Here is a 21,103-nt window from a genome sequence, read left to right as displayed (position 1 = left end):
TATTCACATTTGTATTGAACTAGAAAACCTGCCTTGATTCTCCTTCCTGGAGAATCTGATGATAACTATCTAAATTAAGTACAGATCAATAGTTTCTTTTGTTAGGCAAAACATGACTGCCATTTTCTCAATCAAAATTGCCTCCTTTATTATCAGATTCTTCTGTTTTCATACATTTCCCCCACAAATGCATTTAGATCTCTATCTCTGTCTGTGTGTGTCTCTTAGGGAGCTGGATACTAGCCTGTATAGCCTCGTGAATGCCTATTAACATATGTGATGCACAGCTTGTGATCCACACAAATTAACACACAACCCATCAGCTATGGATCGTGAACTCACCATCTGCTTGATAAACGTCTTGATTTCATTACCTGCTTGGGAACTGAAAATTAAAGAAAGGTCCGTGGACCACCAGTGGTCCACAATAATAAAAATATGGTCCACGGCCTCACCATTACTACACCGTTGCCTCGAAACCACAAGACAGTGAGAGCGACCAATCTCGCAAAACCCTCTTATAGTGCCAAGGTAATGGAGATGTCATGAGGGGAAAGGCTGACTTCCCATGAAATATTGCATTGGCCCTAGATTATTAAATATGGTTTTCTGTGGGTGAGCAGATGGTGACTACTAGATGGCATATGTTCTGTATCAGAAACTAGAGGTGATGTTGTCTATCCAATACAATTTTCTGTATCAGCACCCCAAATAACCAAACCGAATCTAAAGTTGACCAAAAACTGATCTGTAACCCTTTTGGTACTAATGTTGGAGAATGATCTTTGGTCAACGTGGTCAAGTGGTGCATGGTCAAAAAAGGCTGGGAACCACTGCTATATATGAATAAATAACCTTAAAGCAAGAAATACAGTGAATTGTGAATTGCTTTCCACTATGCTTTTTATTTACAACTGGTGTCCATTTAGTCACTCACACATGTGCCATTCTGTTGCAAGTAGTCAGGCCAAGAATGTTTACTCAGAAGTCAATCCCACCATAAGGCCAAATCAACACATTATGGGGAATCTTGTAGGTATTATCAGCTCATTGCCCTAGTATCTCCCTGGTTACCTGTAGTTTTGTGTGTGTGTGTGTAGCGACTTGAATAACTGCAAGTTGCTTTAGGTGTGAGAGAATTGGCCAGGGGGCACCCAGATGTTTTTGATGTTTTACCATCCTTGTGGGAGGCTTCTCTCATGTCTTCACATGGGGAACTGGAGCTGACAGAGGGAACTCATCCGTGCTCTCCCCGGATTTGAACCTACGACCTGTTGGTCTTCAGTCCTGCCGGTACAAGGGTTTAACCCATTGCACCACCGAGAGCTCCTCCCTACCTGTAGTTATAGACTGGTAGGAAGCTGGGCTAGTCAACAGCATGTTGTTCTCTTCAGAAAGAACAATCACTTCACCCCTGCCACTGTATAACATCAAAGGCCAGTCAAACTAAAACTTCCACAAGCACATCTGTTTAAGAGCAAACACTGTGTACTGTATCATCCATAAATTAATGACTGTCTTACACAACTAACTGATGAGCTAACTACAGGCAAACATCCAACTTAGAAACATCCAACTTACTAACGACTTATAGTTAAGAATGGGGTGAGACAACAGGAAGTGAGTGAAAGCTACCCCACGGAAGGGAAATTCACTCCTGAAAGAGGAGTTATCATGGGAGAAAATTTGACTTGTTTCCATAACAAGTCAAATTTTTCAAAATCCAGCTATCACAAGAACAGAAAGTGAAGTGAAATCCTCTGAACGGGGCACAGATAACAAAACAAACTCCACAGGGGTGTGCTCACTCTTCCTTATGCTATCCAAAGCCCCCCCCCCCCCAATATATATTTGTTGTTGTTCATTCGTTCAGTCGTTTCCGACTCTTCATGACCTCATGGACCAGCCCATGCCAGAGCTCCCTGTCGGCCATCGCCACCCCAGCTCCTTCAAGGTCAATCCAGTCACTTCAAAGATGCCATCTTGCTTTTGGTCAGCCCCTCTTCCCTTTTCCTTCCATTTTCTCCAGCATAATTGTCTTCTCTAAGCTTTCCTTTCTTCTCATGATGTGGCCAAAGTACTTCATCTTGGCCTCTAATATCCTTGCCTCCAATGGGCAGTCGGGCTTCAACTCAAATTCAACTCAAGAACAAACCCACACAACCTATCTTGTTAGTAACCTGGAGACTGCCTGTAATTCAAGAACTAGCTTGATAGGGACAGGTTGGCAACACCCACATGATTAGGTTCTTGTGAGTTTTTTCGGGCTATAGAGCCATGTTCTAGAGGCATTTCTCCTGACGTTTCGCCTGCATCTATGGCAAGCATCCTCAGAGGTATGAGGTCTGTTGGAATTAGGACAATGGGTTTATATATCTGTGGAATGGCTGGGGTGGGGCAAGGAGCTCTTCCCTGCTGCAGTTAGGTGTTAATGTTTAGCTTAGGTGTTAATGTTTAGTTAGGTGTTAATGATTCCTTGTATGTAATATATAAGTTTGGCCTGCGTTTTATAGATTTCTGTTATTCAGGGAGTGAGGCCAGTGTATATTTTTGCTCTTTCCATTAAGCTAGGATAATTGCCTCCCCCCCCCCTTTGTCTTCTGCTGTCCAGTATGTGATCCCTGATTGGCTGGGATCATAATACAGAAGTTTTTTGAACATTTTTTAAAAAGCTTAGAAATATAGCGCACACCCAACTCTTTCTTCTAGAGCACAAAATGATAACTTCCACATGCTTCAACTACTCTTAGTTTTGGGCACACGTTGAAATCATACTAATTTCTGCATGTCTTCTTTGTAGACTTGGATTTAGTAGTGTGTGTCATATATATTCAAAGTTTATGTGTGTTATATATATATTCGAAGTTTTATACCAGCCATAATACAAAACACTTTGATTAACTGCTGACCTTGCTGAACAAAAAGTCAGCAGTTTGAATCTGGGGAGTGGAGTGAACTCCCGCTGTTACCCCCAGCTTCTGCCAACCTAGCAGTTCGAAAACATGCAAATGTGACGAGATCAATAGATACCGCTTCGGCAGGAAGGTAACAGTGCTCCATGGAGTCATGCTGGCCACATGATCTTGGAGGTGTCTATGGACAATGCTAGCTCTTTGGCTTAGAAATTGAGAGGAGCACCACCCTCCAGAGTCAGACATTACTAGACTTAATGTCAAGGGAAAACATTATGACATAAGGAAATACTTCTTCACAAAATGCATAGTCAAAGTATGGAATCTGCTGACACAAGATGTAGCAGTGGGCACCATATTTAAAAGGCAATTAGACAAAGTGAGTGGAGCTCAAAGCTATCAGTGACTATCATTGATGATGGCTGTATATAAAGCCCAATATCAGAGAGGAAGGGATGCATTTGCTACTCTATTTCAAACAGCAAAATGTTTTGGGCTAACCCTGATAAGAAGAGTAAAGTTGGATGTTAGCTGTAGCATGAAAAAGCCATAGCTAGCCAGTTCAATGCTTTGTGTTCATGTTCAAGAGAGATGCCAAAATACTAATAGAACAACAGAAAATATAAAATATAGGTCCTAAGACAGCATCTTTCTTTGCTCAACCAACAAGTTCCATATAAAGGAACTGCAACAAAATGTGTTTCTAAACAGAATATTATACACAGACAAACTATATGCCAGCAATCTCCATCTGTCCTGCCAGCAACTGCCAACTGATTGATTTCTTTAGGGCACCTTGTTCCCTGTCGCTTAAATAGCAATTCTATAAAATTGCCTCTAATTGGCTAAATTTTGGGTTAAGAGGGGGAATGTGTTGTTGTCTCCCTCCTTTACTAGTCCTGAAAGCAAGGGCAAGGGGGTGGGAACCTATCACCAAAACAAACAGTTGGAAGTGAAGCCATCTTCAGAGCATGACTCAGAGCTATTCATAGCTCCATAAAGCCAGCTGCAGTATTAGAGACAGAAGGGTTTTGCCTGTGTTATTATTTCAATTACCATCAGAATTAAAAGTTTGAGCCGTGATCAGCCCACATGGTGGAGAAAAGGAGGGAGGAAATGCAGAACAACAAGGGATGCACACCAAGACCTGGCATATGACACAACCAACACGAGGCATAGGGTGGGAGAAAAAGGTTAGAACCCTCTGCCATAAAAGAACCTCAAAAACACCTTTTCCAAACTCAGGCGTTCCCAACCGGCAATGATCTTTGAATAGGTCCCACCCATGGAGACTAACTAGTCCAATGTGCTACTAGGTACAGCTCTGGACATTTTTCTGATTGAGGCAGAATAGTAACTGGCGCTCAACAACTCTCCAAATGAATGTTGCATAATCATCAAAAGAAACCGAAGTATGATGAAGCATGATGTTGAAAATTCTACAAATCTTTGTGGGATTGCTATCATTGCAAACACAAACTGCTCACAAAGTATATCGCAATTTGTTGCCTTTTCATGACATTTATTTATCCACCTATGCAACTGTAAGGCAAACAGGAAATTGAAAGTCACTTGGGAAGGCCAAGGTCTAGAACATTGTTTCCATCCTAAATATCTCGGTGTCGCCTTAGATCGAACACATATAGGAAACACTGCTTCAACACCAAGCACAAAGTAGCTGCATGCAATAATATCCTGCGGAAACTTACTAGCATCACATGGAGTGCAAAACCAAAATTAATAGGAATATCAGCCCTGGTGTTGTCTTACTCAACTGCCAAGTATGCCTGCCCTGTTTGGCATAGGTCTGCCCATGCAAAGCAGGTGAACATAGCACTGAATGAAACATACAGAATAATCACAGGATGTCTTAAACCTACACCTGTTGATAAACTCTACAAGCTAGCTGGCATTGCTCCCCTCTGGTGTGCGATGGGAATTTGCTGCTAAATGTGAGAGAAATAAGGTTGAACACTGTGAAAGCCATCCACTACATGGCTAACAACCTTCTCCCAGTAGACTCAAATCAAGGAAAAGCTTTATGAGATTTACCACTCCTCTTTGTGTCCCCCCAGCAACAGCAAGGGTATCCCTCTGGGCAGCTAAACCACGAAATCCTAACTGGATAGTCCCCCACCAGGGGCAAACCAAGAATGGGCAACTTGGAAGTCCCTGAACAGCCTCAGAAGTAGAGTGGCAGATCAAAAGACAAAATGGCACTACCTAAAAGAATCCCCCACCTTGTGTAACTGTGGAGCAGAACAGACAACTCTGCATCTGTATGGTTGTCCACTATGCCCTGCCTCATGTACAGAGGAAGAATTGTTGGAGGCTACAGACAATGCCATTAGCCGGTTTTGGTCAAAAGATATTTAGCTGCCTGTGCTCCTTCTATTTCTATCAGTTTTATATTGATTTATGTAATGCTTTTGATACGAAATAAATTCATGACATTACACATTTTTTGCATAAGATAGCTACCTCACTCTGTCTAATGCAAGTATGGGCAAATTTGAGTCCTCCAGATGTTTTGGACTTCAACTCCCACAATTCCTAACTGCCTCAGGCCCATTTGAAAAGGAAGGAGCCTGAGGCTGTTAGGAATTGTGGGAGTTGAAGTCCAAAACACCCTGAGGGCCGAAGTTTGCCCATGCCTGGAGGTCTGGAAGCAATGCCATTCATGCTACTTTTGTTTTTTACAGGGCAATTTTTGGTTTGGATTGAAGGCCTCCATCACTGATTTGTATCATAAGTGATCACCAAGATACATATTAAAGTGTACCAGTAGAGTTTTATTTGAGGCATAGCAAGATCACAGGTGGTAAGCCTCCCAGATCATTTTGGTGCATCCTGTGATCCAGTTATGGATAGCATGGAGGAGGGCTGGGCTGAGCCCAGTCTGGAACATGAACTCCTTCAGCCACCCCAGAAGTGACAACCGCTCAGCTTGTTGACCAAACTCAAGAGGTGCCTGAGCAGCAAACTGTGAAAGAGTTAACTGGGTTTTCCCTTGTGGAACATAGGAAAGAGAAAGCTCAGCTGAGACATTCAGCCAAGATTGCAGAGAAGAGGCTGGCAAGGGGGATCAAATGTGAAAGCAGCATTTAAGGATTTGCAATGTGTTGTTTAATTGCTGTCTGCAATACTCATAACCAAGTCTGAACCTTAAGACTTGTGGACAATTTTGGAAATTTGGCCTTGGATTTGTGGACACAATATCACTGTTTGTAATTTATTTATTTATTTATTTATTTACTTACTTACTATATTTGTATACCGCCCTTCTCAGCCCTCAGGCGACTCAGGGCAACAATTTGATGGCCAAGAACATCATAAAACATTTAAAACATTAATACATAGTATAAAACCAAACAAAAGTAATAAAAACATAAGCCATTTGCGTCTCCTAATTAAAAACATTATCCATCTCATTGCCCAGTCGTTCTAAGTTACGTTGCATTTTCAAAAGCTTGCTCAAACAGCCAGGTCTTGACTCTTTTCTGGAATGTTAAGAGGGAGGGGGCCGATCTAATGTCCCTAGGAAGGGTGTTCCATAGAAGAGGGGCCACCATTGAGAAGGCCCTGTCTCTTCTCCCCGACAAACGTATTTGTGACACAGGAGGAATCAAGAGCAGGGTCTCCCCAGACGATCTTAAAGTCCTAGCAGGTTCATAAGGGGAGATGTGTTCGGACAGGTAAGCAGGGTAAGTTGGAATTCTAGTAATTGGGTTGACCAGGACTGTTGTTTGGCTTCCCTTCTGCTTATCTCCTTGGATTCTGTTGCTACCGTGAACTAATTGGCTTGATCTTGAACTATATGACTAGTCTGTTGTGTGGCGGGATGAAAAACACATGTAATTCACATCTTTACCAATCTACACACTGTTGTGCTAGAGAAAAGATATGCCCCAAAGATGATCAGTAAATAATAAGCTGTTTGTTCTTTGTTATGCAGAGCAACATATATACAGTCATGTGAACAGTTGCATTGACTCACATAATGTACTTTGAGAGAGATTCAAATGGTCCTTGGGTGTCCATGTGAAAGATCTTCCAGCAGCTCAGAAGCAGAAAATATACTAACTAGTCTTGGCAAGCCCCTACACAGAAAACCTAAGCATGTAACTGTTGCGAAAACTCCCAGGCTCAGCTAACATATTGGGTGTAGCCCAACCAATCAGCTTCATGCTTTGCTTTTTTTCAGTTAACACAATCACCAACTGATTTTTACATGTTCAACATGTTGGAGGTTCATGATAATAATCATCATCTTCCTCCTACCTCAGGCCACCAAAATAAGAACATTGGATGATGTAAATAGATAGTATTGACATTCTAACACAAGAGAGTTATTTCAAAAGGACACAAAACACATAAAGGGCATGATGATTGCGCAGAAGATGGGATTTCAACAGGTGTTGATCATTAGTTGGTTGTGTGATAAGCAACATTTGCTGAAATTCCTTCTTCTACACAGTTTTCAATCTTGTGACCCTACTTATGGATTTGTTGCAAGGGTAAAGTTGGTGAAGCAGGAGATACTCATGTATTTTTTCCTAAATCAATTGCAGGAAAGAAAAGACTGTAAAGTAACTTTTTAAAAAAGTTAACACACTCCTCTAATTTCTCCAAAGCTGTGTGGATTCATATCAAGGACTGCTTGGATGTATCTGCATCAGCTTTGCAGGCTACACCTCAGAGTAGGTTTAACCGTGGAAATGTTAGCATTGTAGAGAATCTTCATCCTAATTTTGATGACATTTTATTATGGTGTAACTATCAGAAAAGAAAAGACCCAGATAATTTGCGAAAATAAGGTCAGCATCACAATGCATGACATAACCAAACTAAACTGCTCAATCGTTATCAGGCCCGGTTTGCTATTGACAGGGACAGCTAAATAGAGAATGCTTCTATCATTGATTTGTGTTGGTGTGCGATGCATCTGGGGGTGCACATGGACATCTCAACAGTGTGGACACGGGGCCCCAAACACAAACAGAAAATGAGAGGTAACTACTGAAAATGGCAGAGTTAGCACTATGGTAAAACCTATATGGAGAAAGACGACAATGAGAACAAGGGATAGGGCAGACCTACATTTAGTCCTCTTTATACTTGGAATGAAGGAGCCCCCTGGTGGCGCAGCGGGTTATATAGCTGAGCTGTTGAACTTGCTGACCAAAAGGTTGGCGGTTCAAATACGGGGAGCAGGGTGAGGACCGGTGGTAACTCCAGATTCTGCCAATCTAGCAGTTTGAAAATTTGCAAATGTGAGTAGATCAATAGGTACCGCTTCTGTGGGAAGGTAGCAGTGCTCCATGCAGTCATGCCGGCCACGTGACCTTGGAGGTGTCTATAGATAACGGCAGCTCTTCGGCTTAGAAACGGAGATGAGCACCACCACCACCTGCCCCTCCAGAGTCGGACTCAAGTAGACTTAATGTCAGGGGGAAACTTTACCATTACTATACTTGGAATGACCTCCTTCTCATTAAGGCTGGAAATCATCATAGCATTCGTCGATAGAGAATGGCTTATGTGACTAAGTGAATTTGTTGGTAAATAATGCTTTGGAAGAGTTCAGTAGAGCTGTCCCTTCATGTTTATAATATAACATGTTATCTTTAATAAGTGTAGTGTACATTTATTGTACACTAGCTGCTCTCTGCCACGCATTGCTATGGCCCACATGGAGGTTTTGTGTGGGAGCTTTGGCCCAATTGTATCATTGGTGGGGTTCAGAATGCTCTGTAATTGTAGGTGAACTATAAATCCCAGCAACTACAACTCCCAAATGTCAAGATTCTATTTTCCCCAAACTCCACATTTTCCCCAAACTTCCCCAAGTTCACATTTGGGCATATTCAGTATTCATGTAGTTTGGTCCAGATCCATCCTTGTTTGAGTCCACAGTGGTCTCTGGATGTAGGTAAACTACAACTCCGGAACCAAAGGGCATTGCCCACCAAACCCTTCCAGTATTTTCTGTTGCTCATGGGAGAACTGTGTGCCAAGTTTGGTTCAATTCCATCGTTGGTGGGGTTCAGAATGCTCTTTCATTGTAGGTGAACTATAAATCCCAGCAACTACAATTCCCAAATGACAAATTTAATTTTTTTTTTTTTGAGTGAAGGACATACATTGGGTTGTTAGGTGTCTTGTGTCCAAATTTGGTGTCAATTCGTCAGTGGTTTTTGAGTTCTGTTAATCCCACAAATGAACATAACATTTTTATTTATATAGATTCTTTAAGCACACAGGTGGTGTAAAGTCATACTGGTCTATGTTAGCTGAGGGTCTGATCAGGGCTGTAGACATGATTTGTTTTGCTCTTGCTACTACCGATAAAGAGGACCAAGCACAGCAATCCTACCCGGTTGTGTGGCAAGCAAAAATTCCCTCTTCATCACAAATATTAGAAGCACAGTCCCCGTCCCCCCAAAGTATGTGATCCTCCATATATTTCAGAAGAACAAAGTGGTAGACTGCCATTTTTTAAAACTTTTAGCCATGACAGTAGCAACAGGAAGGAGAGGACAACAGGTTTACATCATTAAAAATATTATTTGGAATTTCCACTAATTGCAATAAATGCAGGGGGTGGAAATCTGGCTTTTTGGGAGCATCTTCATGAAATGTAGATTTCAAATTCTCTCTGCCCCAGATACCTTTCTTCCCCAAACATCCCACTGGTTGGTGGTGGAAAGATTTCTATCCCATTAATTCCTGCCAGCTAGTATTTTTGCAGCTAACACTGAACTGCTTTCTTTATAGTAGTGGTTCCCAATAAATGGGAACTAAAATATGGTCCGCGGCCTCACTGTTACTACATCATTGCAATGAGAGCGACTGGTCTCATGAAACCCTCTTATAGTGCGGAGACTTATTAAATGTGGGTTTCTGTGGGCGAGCAGATGGCATCTACTAGATGACATATGTTCTGTATCAGAAACTAGAGCTGATGTGGTCTATGCAAAGCCATTTTCTGAATCAGCACCCCAAATAACCAAACCAAATCTAAAGCTGACCAAAAACTGATTCATAACCCTTTTGGTACTAATGTTGGCGAGTGGTCCCTGTTCAAAGGTGGTCCCTGTTCAACGGGTCCCTGGTCAAAGTGGTCCTTAGTCAAGAAAAAGGTTGGGAACCACTGCTTTATAGCATCTAATACTGATCACTGCAAGTGACAAGATGTTTGTGTGTATATGTGCCTTCAAGTCATCTGTCAACTTATAGCAGTACCATTAATTTCACAGGGTTTTCTTAACCAAGGAATACTCAGAAGCAGTTTTGCTTGTTCCATCCTCTGAAATATAGCCTACAGCACCTAGTATATTTGTGACCTCCTGTCAAAGTGCTAAAAAACATGCAATGCTTTTTTTTGGCCATAGCTATACACAAATGGACTAAATTCAAAATCTTTTCGAGTTATATTTTACCCAGTTATTCGATCTATAGCAGACATGGGCAAAAAGGAAACCTGCCCAAATATATTGGTCTCTCTTTATAGGGAGGAACTCTTCATTTTAAAAGGGAGTTTTAGAAGTAAGTGAGAACTTTCCTTTGACTTTCTCCTTCTTGCTGATTGAACAGGTGCTGTGTTCTGACACCAGCAAATCTGAAAAGTGAGTGCCAGCCAGGTGACACAAAAAACATGACAGCCCAAAGGGGCAAATGTGGCCCTGGCCCATCCAGACATCACTCCTGGGTTCAGCATGTACATCCTGGATCCAGGGCTACTCCAGAGCTGATCAAAATAACCTGCCTGATTTAGACACAGCCTGCGTCTTCTTTTGATTTCTTAACTGCTGTCAACATTTGATGATTGAACCACGTTTTAATTTTAGTTATTTCAATGTTCCCCTTTAAACCATTTGTCACCACTGTTTTTGTTTCCTTAATGTTCCTCTTGGCTTTTCTGCTTCCTTTCTCAGCAGCTCTGATAAACTAGTTGAGAACAGGAGTAATTTTCCTTGTTAGGCAAATTATGTGTTATTTTTAAATAATCTACCAGCAATTTGAAGCTATTTGTGAGTTTTGTTTGCCAGTCATGCAGAGGCTGCAATATGTTCACTTGATATTAGTGCAACCAGATTGTTTTTCTGTCAGGAATATTTTTAAAAACAATTCCTTAAACAAAACTGGATCCCTTTCAGAAGTAGTCTGGGAAACTGTATAATTATGAATAAAGAACTGATTTGTAAGATGCAGACGGTCATCAGTTAAAGACTGCTTTGTTCGCCTGCAGTGGTATAATTAGGCAAAATCTGTTGGAAATAGCAACCTTCTACAAGCCTCCTATACTAGTTATTTGTTATGTATATAATTCGGTTTGCTTACTGCAGCATTCCTCAACTTAGGGGTTGGGAGCCCTGGGGGGGTGGGGTCACAAGAGGGGTGTCAGAGGGGTTGCCAAAGACCATCAGAAAATATTTTCTGTTGGTCATGGGGGTTCTGTGTGGGAAGTTTGGCCCAATTCTATCATCGGTGGGGTTCAAAATTCTCTTTGATTGTAGGTGAACTATAAATCCCAGCAACTACACCTGCCAAGTGACAAAATCAATTACCCCTGTCCCCACCAGTATTCAAATTTGGGCATATTGGGTATTTTTTATCAAATTTGATCCAGTGACTGACATACAAGAATCTCAAAAGTAACAGAAGACCTCTTAGCAGCTCTCCCTGAACAGACTCAGAAGCGGAGTGGGCAGATCAAAAGACAACCTGGCAAAATGGTACTGCCTAGAAGAATCCTCCACCTCGTGTGACTGTGGAGCAGAACAAACAACTCCGCTTATGTACGCTTGTCCACAATGCCCTGCCTCATGCGCAGAGGAAGAATTGTTGAAAGCTTCAGACAATGCTGTCGCCCGTTTTTGGTCAAAAATGACTTACCTGCTTGTGTTCCCTCTGTTTTTATTAGTTTTATACTTACTTATTTATGCAATGTTTTTAACACAAAATAAAGCTCCCCATAAACCAAACGGTACAGAGCCTTGTGACATTTTATGTGACCTCTTACCACAGCTATTGTGATCACAGAACTGGTTAGAACTGTAAGAGTGCTGAAAGCGGCAGGGCACCATTGTGACACATTGTGAAGCGGCCCAGGGAACAGAATGGAAATTGGGAAGCTCTTGCAATAGGAAGAAATGAAAAAAGTTCTTCTGTGTGCCCTAAATATCTCCATGAGAAGGTAGGTGTGAGAGTGAAAGGATCCATTTCATTGCAGTTTAAATTCTAGTAATCAATTTCTGGATTTTTGTTGTCTGTGCCAATCAGAAGAGAAACACAACAGATTGTATACTACACACCAGTTTTGACCGGGGGGGGGGGGGGGAGAAGGAGGAGGAAAAAGAAGCAAGGAAAGGAAAGCAAGCCTTCCCCTTTTTCTAGTCTCTCCTTCAACCTCTTGTATTTGCCTGATTACTTTCCTTTCACCCTCCTCCTCCTCCACCACCCTCCTCACCAGATTTACTCCTTAAAATATTTGTTCTCTGCTGTTTAATTTGTACCACTGTAAGGGTAATAGTGTTACCCTGTGTACATTTTAAATTATGGGGTCATACTTTTAATTGTAAGCCACTTTGAGTCTCCTTCAGGAGAGATAAAGCAAGGTATAAATAAACATAATAAACAACAACAATAATAATAGGCATAGTGATCTTGTTTGCTGCGTACTAATCTTGTTGTGTATTATTATTATTATTATTATTATTATTATTATTATTAGATACACAACAAGATGATGATGATGATGATGATGATGATGATGATGATGATGATGATTAACTGATTCGGGCAGCCCAAGAACAAGCCATTAGAACCAATGCCATCAAAGCCGGAATTGAAAAGTTGATGACAGATCCCAAATATAGACTCTGCAAGGAAGCAGATGAAACAATAGAACACATCCTGAGTTGCTGCAAGAAGATTGCACAGACAGACTACAAGCAGAGGCATAACACCGTTGCTCAGATGATTCATTGGAACTTGTGCCACAAATACCATCTCCCTGCAACAAAGAACTGGTGAGATCACAAGCTCAAAAAAGTTACAGAAAATAAACATGTCAAACTCCTCTGGGACTTCCGAAGTCAGCCTGACAGAGTTTTGGAGCACAATACTCCTGAACTCACTATTGTGTTAAAAAACAAAGTATGGATTGTCGATGTCACAATCCGAGATGACAGCAGGATTGAAGAGAAACAACAGGAAAAACTGACACGATATGAGGATTTAAAGATCGAACTGCAAGGACTCTGGCACAAGCCAGTAAAGGTGGTCCCAGTGGTGATTGGCACACTGGGTGCAGTGCCTAAAGACCTTGGCCTGCACTTAAACACAATTAGAGCTGACGAAATTACCGTCTGCCAGCTGCAGAAGGCCACCTCACTGGGATCTGCATGCATTATTTGACGATACATCACACTTGGGAAATATCCGATGTGTGATCCAATACAACAGCCAGCAGAATGATTTTGTCTGCTGTGGACTCATCTTGTTGTGTTTCAAATAATAATAATAATAATAATAATAATAATAATAATAATAATAACAACAACAACAACAATAGTTTTGAGTCATGAAGAAGTAGAAGGATTTCTATTTGTTTTGTGTCACAAATTTAAGAGAATACACTTCTTTCTTCTATATCCTGAAATTTGACTTTATCCAATGCTCTTCTTTGCACAGGTTGAATATTCTTTGCAAAGCTCACCAATCTGATATTTCATCTCAAGGACAATACAACAAGTCTTTGTTATCTACTGGATTTGGTTCAAGGACCCTCTGCTTTGTGGATACTCAAAACTCAAGTCCCATTATGTATAATGTGTAGTAAATTGGCATTCCTTATATAAAATGTCAAAATCAAGCTTTGCCTTTGGAATTTGGAGCAGGGCGATATTTCCAAGGCATGGATGGTTGAATCCGTGGCTAGGGAGGGCTGACTGTATTCCTCGTGGTATCATGCACAACTGAGCTAAATGGAGATCGATTTGCTTACGCGATGTCACCAACTCATCTTTAGGCCAAATTCCCTCTCACAGTATACAAATAATTGCAGTATCATCATTACACTGCTATCAAATGCATGCATTTGGCCCTATTATAGGCCCTCTAGGCTTTAATGACTCCTAACTGGAGCTCCATGATCAATAATTCCATATTAAATGGTTTCTGTCTGTGAGGCTTTCACAGTGTAATCCTACTTATGTACCAATAATAGTTTCTAACTAGAGCAGGCATGGGCCAACTTGGGCCCTCCAGGTATTTTGGACTTCAAGTCCCAGAATTCCTAACAGCCTCAGGCCCTTTTCTTTTCCCCCTCAGCCGCTTAAGCCCCAGCTTCCACCAACCTAGCAGTTCAAAAACATGTAAATGTGAGTAGGTCAATAGGTACAGCGCTCCATGCAGGTATGCTGGCCGCATGACTTAGGAAGTGTCTACGGACAATGCCGGCTCTTCAGCTTAGAGTCGGGCACAACTAGACTACATGGTGGCACATGTATGGCATACATGTATGGCATACATAATTTTCCACCAATAGAGAATTTGGGTCACCCAGGAAGAAACTATTCAAATTCAAGCCAGCTAACACCTCCCAGCAAAGGATTCCCCCAGGCAGGAAGCAGCCAGGCTTTGAAGCTACAAGGCCATTCAATGCTAATCAAGGTGGCCAATTGCAACATTCATGCCTCAAACAGAGAAGAGTTCTTTCTCCCACCCTGGATATTCCACAGTTATATAAACCTCACTTGCCTAGTTTCCAACAGACCTCACAAACTCTGAGGATGCCTGCCGTAGATGTGGGTGAAGATAATGCATCTGGAACATGGCCATACAGCCTGGAACACTCACAACAAACCGAATGATAACTACTTGCACTTTGTTTATATAACAAGACTTTGTGGTCATTATCACTATTGTGTGCCTTCAAGTCATTTCTGATTTAGGGCAACCCGAAGCCCATATCATGTGGTTTTCTTGGCAAGATTTGTTCAGAGGAGAGTTGCCATTGCCTTCTTCTGAGATAGTGCACTTGCCCTAGGGAACCCACTGGGTTTTCAGTTCAAGAAGAGATTCGAACCCTGATCTCCTGGAGTCCTAGTCCAACTCTCAAACCACTATTCTAGGCTGGCACTCCATCATGATCTTTGCATCTGGTGAAGGAGACAGGTAGATATATATCAAGCATGGGCAAACTTTGGCCTTCCAAGTGTTTTGGGCTTCTATTCCCACAATTCCTAACAGCCGGTCAAAAACACCTGGAGGGTTGAAGTTTGCCTGTACCTGATATATAGTGTGCTATCACAAATCAACACTATTTCCACACCCAACACATGTGCCACAAGTGTGTCTTCTTGCAATTAGTTTCAACTTATTTAAAGAAATTCTGGATTCCTACGCTACTTTGTATAGATCAGGCATGGCCAAACTTTCTAACTTGGGAACCGCATGCTAGTACTCCCTGCGAAGAGGAATGGCTTCTCGGTGAAGGAAAGAAGGAAGCGAAGGAGGAAGGAAAGAGAGAAGGAAGGAAAGACGAAAGGGAGGAAGGGAAATATGGAAGGAGAAAAAGGGAGAGAGGGAAGGAGGGAGAAAAGAGGGAAGGAAGGAAAGACAAAAGGGAAGGAAGGGTGAAAGGGTGGAAAGGAAGGGTGGAAGGAAGGAGGAAGGAAAAAGAGAAGGAAGAAAGGGAGGAAGAGAAGGACGTAAGGGAGGCAGGAAGGGAAGAGGGCAGGAAGGATGAAAGGAAGGAAGGGAAAGATGGAAGGAGAAGGAGGGAGAGGGGAAGGAGAAAGGAAAGAGGGAAGGAGGAAAGGCAAAAGGGAAGGAAGGATGAAAGGGTGGAATGGAAGAAGGAAAGAGGGAAGGAAGGAAGGAAGGGAAGAAGAGAAGGGTGGATGGAAGGAAGGGGAAAAGGAAAGAGTGAAGGAAGGAAAGACAAAAGGGAAGCAAGGAAGGAGAAAGGGAAAAGGGAAGGAGAGAGGGAAGAGGGAAGGAAGGGAGGACGAAAGGGTGGAAGGGAAGGATGGAGTGAAGGGAAAGAAGGAGGAAGGAAAAAGGGAAGGAAGAAAGGGAGGGAGGGAGGAAAGAAGGCAAGAAGGATGAAAGGGATGAAGGGAAGGATGGAAGGAGGAGGAAGAGGGGAAGAAGAAAGAGAAGTGGGAAGGGGGAAAGACAAAAGGGAAGGAAGGATGAAAGGGTGGAAGGGAAGGATGGAAGTTAGGAAGGGAAAAAGGAAAGAGAAGGAAGGAAAGAAAGAAAAGGGAAGGAAGGAGAAAGAGAGAGAAGGAGAGAGGAAAGAGAGAAGGAAGGGAGGACGAAAGGGTGGAAAGGAGGGAGGGAGGGAGAAAGAGGGAGGTAAAGAAGGGAGAGAGTAAAGGAGCAAGGAAAGAGAGAAGGGCTAAAGGATAGGATGGTGAGAGAGAGGAGGGCCTGAGAAAAGAGCCCCTGAGTCTGGGTTTGCCCATGCCTGATATAGATTGTATTATTCCTGATGATTCACTTCTACTGCCCCTAAGATGATGTTCAACATCATCTTAATGTGAAACAGAAGAATAAATGGTATCCATATAAACATTCTCTTTGTAACATGGGGTAGCATGGACAGAGTCCCTGAGACTACAAATAACATAAGCACATAAGCTATTTTTGTTTTAGTTCCATTGTTCTGGAATCCTGTGAGCATCCCACTCATGAGAAGAACCCATTAGAAATGTATCCTACTGACATCATTCCATAACACTTTGAAATTAGTAGTTTGAACATAACAACCTAAGAAACTACCTTAAAGAAGAATTGTCCAAACCAATTGGGTGGGGTGAGGTGGGGTGGATGACTGAAGAACTGAGCATTCATCAAGCTGGGTTAAAAATATGGTCTGCAGAGAAACTGGTACCATTAGAACCTTAACATTTAGTGCAAGCAAATATTTCTGATTAAATGGTATACATTTTTTTAAAACCAGAAGACTTGAGGCATCTTAATTATGGAAAGATATAATTGTAACTTAAGATTTTATGTACCAGCATCTACATTACTGAAATAAAATGATTTGGGGGGGGGGGGGATGTCCCTATAAACATTTACAGACACATATCATCAGCATAGGAAATTCATCAGCTCCAATCTCAAGCATGTGCATAGTACATTACTACTGTTATATTGTGCCTATAAGTTATTTCCATTTTATGGTGAACCAAAGGTTTTCTTGGCAAGATTTGTTTACAGCAGTGGTTCTCAAACTTCTTAATGCCACGATCCCTTAATAGAGATCACCGTGCTGTGGTGACCCCCCCCCTTGCATCAAAAATTATTTTTGTTGCTACTTCATAACTATAATTTTGCAACTGTTATGAATTATAATGTAAATATCTGATATGCAGGATGTATTGTCATTCACTGGAACAAATTTGGCACAAATACCCAATACACCCACATTTGAATACTGGTGGGGTTGGGTGTGTGTGTGATTTTATCATTTGGGGGTTGGAGCTGCTGGGATTTATAGTTTACCCACAATCAAAGAGTATTCTAAACTCCACCAATGATGGAATGGAACCAATCTTGGCAGACAGAACTCCCATAACCAACAGAAAATACTGGAAGGGTTTGGTGAGCATCAGGCCCGTAGCCAGAATTTTGATTCGGGGGGCAGGGCGGGGGGGGGGGGGGCTGTGTTTGATTCTGGGGGGGGGGGTCAGGATCTACCCTAGCAAACCTTTTGTATTATTATCCCAATACACCCATGCATATGGGATATACTGAGCATGGTGATCAGATCATGATATGAATAAACATAACAGTTTAAATAATGTACCAGTAAGGCCTTCTCACGGACCACCCTGGTGGGCATTGACCTTGAGTTTTGAAGTTGTAGTTCACCTACATCCAGAGAGCACTGTGGACTCAAACAATGATGGATGTGGACCAAACTTTGCACGAATCCTCAATATGCCCAAATGTGAACACTGGTGGAGTTTGAGGAAAAAAGACTTTTACATTTAGGAATTGTAGTAGCTGGGATATATCGATCACCTACAATAAAAAAGCATTCTGAACCCCACCAAGGATAGAATTGGGCCAAACTTTCCACACAGACCCCCACGTCCAACAGAAAATACTGTGTTTTCTGATGTTCTTTGGCGACCCCTCTGAGACTCATTCGTGATCCCTCTCAGGGGTCCCAATCCCCAGATTGAGGAATGCTGCAGTAAGCAATCTGAATTACTGTATATACATAACAAATGACTAGTATAGGAGCCTTGTAGAAAGTTGCTATTTCCAACAGATTTTGGAAATATCCCCAGGGGTCTCGCTTGTTTACAGGTCATCCAGTGTATTTCCAAAGCCAAAGTGTGGATTTGACCACTGGCTTCCCAGAGTCAAAGTCCAACAATCAAACCACAACACTCTGGCTCTCAGTGACATTGTACATAATGACAACAAATAGTCTCTTACCTGGTGTGTAGTCAGCCTATTTCCATCTGAATCCTGAAAATCCAGCTTTCAAGAGGAGGATAAAAAGAGAAAAATTGCCAGCACCTCATCCAGCTTGGGTTACATCCCCTAAATTTGTTTGGTCTCCTGGTCGCTCTGTTTTGCTTGCCTTCCACATCACTCACAACACTTGGTCTGGGTCCAACTTTCTTTCATTCATTTCTTAGCCGGCCTCTTGGTTCCTCTTTGTTCTGGACTTTATTGTTGCTTTGTGAAGAGTTCCCATCCATAGATTCAAGTGCTCCCCGGGCACTTGAAGCAATACTTTTGAGATAGTCCTTTTCCTCACTACTGTTTACCCCCCTCCCGTTTCATTAACTCCCCTCTTCCCAGGACGCTCTCCTTCCTTCTTGTTCCTTCTCTCGCTCTCAAATCATTTGTTTCCCTGTTTTGCTCTGCAGCCTGTAGCTGAGAAGTCACTAACTCTGCTAGAATACACCAGCCTTCCACTACTTTAACCCATCCCTGCATGTGAGCTCACAACCATGGATACACGCTGCAGATGCAGTGATGGAAAGACGGGAGCGCAATCCAAAGCAGTGGAAACATTAATGGGGACACGTGTGCCGGGCAGTGCAGAGCCCTCGGCATCTTTGCACAGAGCACTCTGGCCTGCAAAGGTTTGCCATCCACTCCAGAACACAGTTTAAAACCTACTTTCATTTTTTTATTCTTTTCCTAAAGATTATCCCTGAGCCTAATTCAGAAGAGCATACTTAAGTCACTCAACTTCTATCATACTTTTCTTTTCTTTTTTTTCTTTTTCTTTTGTTTATGATGTCTGTTTTATTATTGCTTATGATGTTGGTTGTATGCTGTTTTTATTTTTATTTGCCTTGTTTTAACTATATGTTAGGGGACCTGAGAAAAGCCTCCTCACAGGATTGCAAGACATCCGGGCATTATATCATACGAAAGCTGACTGGCACAACCTGGAGATGACAACCAGACACAGTGAAGACATCTGCCCTTGCGCTATGCTACTCTGCTGCTGAGTATGCATGCCCAGTGTGGAACACATCTCACCACGCTAAAACAGTAGATGTGGCTCTTAATGAAACATGTCGCATTATCACAGGGTGTCTGTGCCCTACACCACTAGAGAAATTACACTGTTTAGCCGGTATTGCACCACCTGACATCCGCTGGGAAGTAGCAGCCAATAGTGAAAGTACCAAGGCAGAGACATCTCCAGCTCATCCCCTGTTGGATATCAGCCAGCATGTCAATGACTTAAATCAAGAAATAGTTTTCTAAGATCTACAGAGACATTCGCTGGAACACCTCAGCAAGCGAGAGTCCAAAAGTGGCAGGCTCAAACCCAGAACCTCAATCAATGGCTGATACCAAATGAGAGACTCCCCCCTGGGCACACAGAAGACTGGGCGACATGGAAGGCATTGAACAGACTGCATTTTGGGACCACAAGATGCAGAGCCAACTTTAAGAAATGGGGCTACAAAGTGGAATCCATGACATGCGAGTGTGGAGAAGAGCAAACTACAGAGCTCTGCTGCGATGCAACCTGAGCCCTGCCACATGCACAATGGAGGACCTTCTTGCAGCAACACCAGAGGCACTCCAAGTGGCCAGCTACTGGTTAAAGGACATTTAATCAACTACCAAGCTTGCAAACTTTGTGGTTTGTTTGTTTGTTAAAAAATGCAATACAACTGTTTGGTCTGCTCCTGACACGATAAATAAATAAACTATATGTTTTTTGGGCTTGGCCCCATGTAAGCTGCCCCACGTCCCTTCGGGGAGATGGAGGCAGGGTAGAAAAATAAAGTTCTTCTTCTTCTATGTGGTGCTATCCTTTGTTCACAGGCTTCGTGCCTTTCAAGGAGGGTGCAGGCCTGTGTCCCCCCCCCCCCTTTGTTTTTGGGCAAGGATTGGGGTGAAAAAGGTTCAACAAGGCGTTTGGGTTTCTTCTCAGCCAGCAAGCTATTACATTCAGTGAAATGCTTTCATCTTACAGTCAATAGTTGCTCCAGTAGTTACAAAATAAGGGGTTTTAATACCTTTGTTGTCCCAGACATTTGGAGAACTGTTTTGTTGTTGTGGATTGTGGCTCTTTATTTTCGCTGTTGGATTCTATCATACCTTTCTAAGCATCTCCACGATTCCCTTATTGTGGCACAACTAACAGGATCAACTCTAGACTCTGTTGAAAAACTCAAATGGTCCTTCACCTCTAATAATAAAAATGTACCACAATCCACTAGTACATTCTGCATTAGCTTTTACTTTTTTCGTGTCAGGAGTGACTTCTGCTGTGAGAGAATTGGCCATCTGCAAGGACGTTGCCCATGGAATGCCAGGATGTTTTTGATATTTTACCATCCTTGTGGGAGGCTTCTCTCATGTCCCTGTACAGGGAGCTAGAGCTGACAGAGGGAGCCCATCCACACTCTCCCTGGATTTGAACCTCCAACCTCTTGGTCTTCAGTCCCGCCAGCACAAGGGTTTAACCCATTGCGCCACCAGGGGTTCCTCTGTATTACCTACATCAAAATGAGCTGTCAGGAGGAACTTTGCATCTGAATACCCTCCAACTGGCAGGAACAGTCTCAACTAATCCTAATCTAATTGCTAATTGCTAGTCTAATTGCTATACCTATGGAAGTGCTCTTTAAGTGGCTCCTCATAGGGCTTGTTCTCCAGACCCTTGATCATATTAG

The 21,103-nt window shown here is 42.3% G+C and overlaps 1 protein-coding gene across 1 annotated transcript in view; it reads right to left on the bottom strand.

Annotated features, from left to right (window-relative positions):
• The window catches only part of KCNJ4 (potassium inwardly rectifying channel subfamily J member 4), a 33,480-nt gene extending 14,533 nt beyond the window's left edge, over positions 1–18,947 (bottom strand). The window contains exon 1 of the mRNA XM_060777059.2: positions 18,384–18,947. The gene's annotated coding sequence lies outside the window, so the exon portion shown is untranslated. The remainder of the gene's footprint in view (positions 1–18,383) is intronic.
• Positions 18,948–21,103: the final 2,156 nt, after the last annotated feature.

The sequence above is a fragment of the Anolis sagrei genome, chromosome 5 (assembly GCF_037176765.1).
Source record: "Anolis sagrei isolate rAnoSag1 chromosome 5, rAnoSag1.mat, whole genome shotgun sequence".
Taxonomy (NCBI): domain Eukaryota; kingdom Metazoa; phylum Chordata; class Lepidosauria; order Squamata; family Dactyloidae; genus Anolis; species Anolis sagrei.
The sequence above is the reverse complement of the archived record's forward strand: the minus strand, read 5'-3'. Positions and strand labels throughout refer to the sequence as shown.